Consider the following 5000-nt stretch of genomic DNA (forward strand, 5'->3'; position numbering starts at 1 on the left):
CAGAGGCATGCAAAAGCACCTATCTAGGGGAATTACTTTACGTTCTAGTAGCAAGTTCGATTTTCCGGTCTAGCACGGCAGTACGCCTGCATGCATACACTCCATGTACCAAAAATGTATCAACCTAGGCGTTGCTCAGTAGCTTTTGGCAGCACATGTAAAAAGTACTCGAGTTCAGATTCTTGGAACTTTGCGTATTGTTCAAAACTTACAACGAAAACTAAATTATAAATGGGTAAAAGGCTAGGCGTTTCTCAGTAGCTTTTGGCGCCACGTGGCAAAAGTATTCGAGTTCAGATTTCTGGGACTTAGCGTATTTTTCAAACCTGATAATGAAAATTGAAGTACAAATGGGGCATAAGCTAGGCGTTGCCCAGTAACTTTTTTCGCCACATGGAGGAAGTAGTCGAGCTCCAATTTCTGGGACGTAGCGTATTTTTCAATCATAATAAACCGAATCAAACATAAAAATCATGAAACTTACACCACGTCCCTAGGTTGTGCACAAAACGTAACGATAAAGTGCCGGCGAGGTTAGAGGTGCACCAAAATTGTGTACCGATTAGGAAAAGTACTCTATGTTGCTATGACTTGGGTAAAAAGTGTTGATTAACTGCTGGTTACGATAGACAGTTGCTTATCGTACACATCGCAAACGAACACCCCTTAGTGAGCAGTAGCAGAAGTCGATGGAACAAAGCGAATGCATTACAAACTGATCAAGTAAAATAAGGAACGCTACGTACTAGGACTTCTTTCCAAGAATGGTGTCCGCGACGGGAGGGCAAGCGTCCTTCCCAGGTTTCCCTAGTAAACCTTGTATGGTAAACATACCCAAGCGTGTCCGTAAGCACGCAACGATAGTCACGAACGAGCACATACCTAGGGAAAGTACTCTACGTACTAGGACTTCTGTCCAAGAATGGTGTCCGCGACGGTCGGGCACTGTGACGCAATTACCAAATCCTAGAATCGTACAAGCAGTGTGTACAAACATAAACATTAACGCGTTCGCTCGGGCTGCGCCGTCCGTGTTGAACACAAATGCGGGTGATTATATGAGTGGATGGACAAAAACATGCGTGGCGAAGACAATTTTCTGCACGATGTGCACATAGCTCATTTCGTCGTCCCGGGCGAATGGAAAAACCCAAAAATCTCGAGTATCTTTCTAGGTTTCTGTTATAAAAGGGCAGGCCAAAAGGTGACCGGTTGAGATGAGCATTTTAAGCATACAAGCACTTAATTGCAACTTTTCCTACAAAAACTAGGTACGTACACGTAGATTGTATCAACATGGACATCCATGATTGCGTACGCCCGGGCTGCGCCCTCCGTGTTGTACTTTCCCTGATTGGTACACAATTTTGGTGCAAGTGTACCAACATCGACATCTATGAACGCGTACGCTCGAGCTGCACCCTCCGTCTTGTACTTTCCCTGATCGGTACACAGTTTTGGTGCACGGCTATCCCGAAAGGCAACTTGTACCAACATCGACATCCATGAACGCGTACGTAGCGTACTTTCCCTGATCGGTACACAATGTTGGTGCACGGCATAGGAAATGGGCTTAAAATGGTCAAACTCAATCCATTTCCACTAATGATAGTCAATAACAGCTGTGCCGATGAAGTAGGGCACGATGCAAGTCAATGTTATTTAATGAATTACATGTTCACCATACATTTTAGTACAAAATTGCTCGGTCAGACCTACAAAGTGCTATATCTCGAATACTAAACGTCGCAGATGGGTGTCGTAGAACAATTTTAAGTTCGTCTAACGATTCTACATCCGATTCTGGATAGTGGTTTTTCGACCACTTTTCAACATTTTGTGACACCCCGAACCTAGGGGCAGCTCCCTAGCTTTTTTCAAAAATGTGCACCGAACGGGCCAGAGAGCTCGAGTAGTCGAAAAATTTTTTTTTGCTAAAACCCCTCAAAACGTGTCAGGAACGCACCCTAGATGATGAAAAGTGCAACCAGAACGTCAATCGACAACATGCCCGGGGGTACAAATTTGCTCTACGCGTCCCTAGGTAGGGTACTTTTTCATACAAACATCAAAGTGTACGGTGCACAAAGTGCGCGGAACAAAAATTGCTCGGTCAGACCTACAAAGTGCTATATCTCGAATACTAAACGTCGCAGATGGGTGTCGTAGAACAATTTTAAGTTCGTCTAACGATTCTACATCCGATTCTGGATAGTGGTTTTTCGACCACTTTTCAACATTTTGTGACACCCCGAACCTAGGGGCAGCTCCCTAGCTTTTTTCAAAAATGTGCACCGAACGGGCCAGAGAGCTCGAGTAGTCGAAAAATTTTTTTTTGCTAAAACCCCTCAAAACGTGTCAGGAACGCACCCTAGATGATGAAAAGTGCAACCAGAACGTCAATCGACAACATGCCCGGGGGTACAAATTTGCTCTACGCGTCCCTAGGTAGGGTACTTTTTCATACAAACATCAAAGTGTACGGTGCACAAAGTGCGCGGAACAAAAATTGCTCGGTCAGACCTACAAAGTGCTATATCTCGAATACTAAACGTCGCAGATGGGTGTCGTAGAACAATTTTAAGTTCGTCTAACGATTCTACATCCGATTCTGGATAGTGGTTTTTCGACCACTTTTCAACATTTTGTGACACCCCGAACCTAGGGGCAGCTCCCTAGCTTTTTTCAAAAATGTGCACCGAACGGGCCAGAGAGCTCGAGTAGTCGAAAAATTTTTTTTTGCTAAAACCCCTCAAAACGTGTCAGGAACGCACCCTAGATGATGAAAAGTGCAACCAGAACGTCAATCGACAACATGCCCGGGGGTACAAATTTGCTCTACGCGTCCCTAGGTAGGGTACTTTTTCATACAAACATCAAAGTGTACGGTGCACAAAGTGCGCGGAACAAAAATTGCTCGGTCAGACCTACAAAGTGCTATATCTCGAATACTAAACGTCGCAGATGGGTGTCGTAGAACAATTTTAAGTTCGTCTAACGATTCTACATCCGATTCTGGATAGTGGTTTTTCGACCACTTTTCAACATTTTGTGACACCCCGAACCTAGGGGCAGCTCCCTAGCTTTTTTCAAAAATGTGCACCGAACGGGCCAGAGAGCTCGAGTAGTCGAAAAATTTTTTTTTGCTAAAACCCCTCAAAACGTGTCAGGAACGCACCCTAGATGATGAAAAGTGAAACCAGAACGTGAAACGACAACTTTGTTGGGGGTACCCTTTTTACTCTACGGGCCACTAGCTTAGGCGCGCCAACAGCGCTTTCCTCTCGGGTTCCCATTTTTTGCCCTCCTGGGATTATGATCATTTACTCATTGCCTACTATAGGGAAGGTACCTTGCTCCGAGGTCAAAAATGAAGATTTCACCAAATCGTAGTTTTAACCTCTATTTAGTCGTAGGAGCATGGTTTGCAGTGTCCGTGGGTCATATAAGCCCCCGTTTGGGTCATACGTCCCCTCCCCGATGAAAATCGTCATATGACTATAGGCCGAACTTATGAAGCAAAAGTGGTGTCTGGTGGGTTCTGCCGATGATCTTAACCTATGATTTTGAGTTTCCACTCTTTCAAAACGTTTCCTGGAGCAGTACATCACGGGTCTACGGACCCAAAGACTTCGTTGCGATGGTTTCAAGCATAAAAGTTGTAACAGTTAAGGGTTTTTAATACGCGTATATTATATCATTGCTTGAAACTAAGCTTCGTTGTCTTTAAACTCTGCAAGACCAATCGAACTTCTTAGGGAAACTCGAAGCATTCACGCTAAGCTGGTGGTGCAGGGCACATAGCGTGATGAAACCGGGTTTCCCTAACCAATGTGGCATATTTTTTCCCTGAGAGTGAAGCTCAGACCCACGTAGGGGAGAGCGAAGTGGAACTTTAATGTTCAATGCAGCAAATGTTCGCCATGCGGATAAACAAGTTGGAATAGTTCAATGTAGTGTAATGCAAACACGAATCGCAAATAACGATACGGGACCCAGAAGCAATTCTGCGGTTCCCTCGGGGAGTGGTGAGTTGATATAAATTAGAGGTGAAAATCCAAGTTGTTCGGGCTCCGGCTCGGCAGCCGATACGAGGTTCCTGTTGAGCTTGTTTGTACATCGCGCAGAGGCGCCGTTCGGTTCTAGCAATGATTCCCGCCACCATGTTCCATGCGTGCAGAGATCCGTTAGAGGTCGTTCAATGTGTCCCGCCGTGATTACGAAAAAGTCCAACAGTTGACTTAGTTGGGTGTGCGTCAAGTAATCGCGCAGAGATGCCGATCGGTTCCTAGCAATGTTTCCCGTCACAAGGTGGTATTGGCACCTGTGCAGAGTGGCCGTTAGCAATGTCTCCCGTATCACGGTGGTGTACCATCACTAGTGCAGAGTGACCGCTAGCAATGTCTCCCGTCACAAGGTGGTAGCCCAGAAGTGCAGAGAAGCCGCTGTAGCAAAGTCTCCCGTATCACGTTGGAGTTCTTCCACTAGTGCAGAGAGATCGCTGAACCGTTCAATGTGTCCCGTCGTGGTGTGCTTGTACCGAGCACGTAGGATACACCTTGCTTTGTTGGTTTGGGATAGGAGTGGTCGCGCAACTGCCTCCACGCCGCAGAGTGCCAGTTCGGATTGAAGGTCAACTTTAGCCGTTCAATGCATCAGTCGGTGGGTGTTCAGATGGCATCACAACTTCCCCTAGGTGCTCAAGTTGGCTGGGTTGTAAAACATGTACACATGCGCAGAGTATCGTGCGTACTAGCAAAGTCTCCCGTCACGGTGGTTACGAATGAGTTCCATGCAGTGCAGAGCGATCGTTAGTGCGTGCAATGTACCAGTCGATGTGTCGTACCGGCATACAACCCCGCTTAGAGGCCCGTCGCTCGAAGAGGACAAGAAAGAGTGCGCAGAGTGCCGTACCGGCATAGCAATGTCTCCAGACATACGTTGGGACACCCGACGCAGTGCAGAGAGATCCGCTAGCCGTGTGCAATGCATCCGACGTT

Source organism: Anopheles coluzzii, assembly GCF_943734685.1.
Source record: "Anopheles coluzzii chromosome X unlocalized genomic scaffold, AcolN3 X_unloc_8, whole genome shotgun sequence".
In the NCBI taxonomy this organism is placed as follows: domain Eukaryota; kingdom Metazoa; phylum Arthropoda; class Insecta; order Diptera; family Culicidae; genus Anopheles; species Anopheles coluzzii.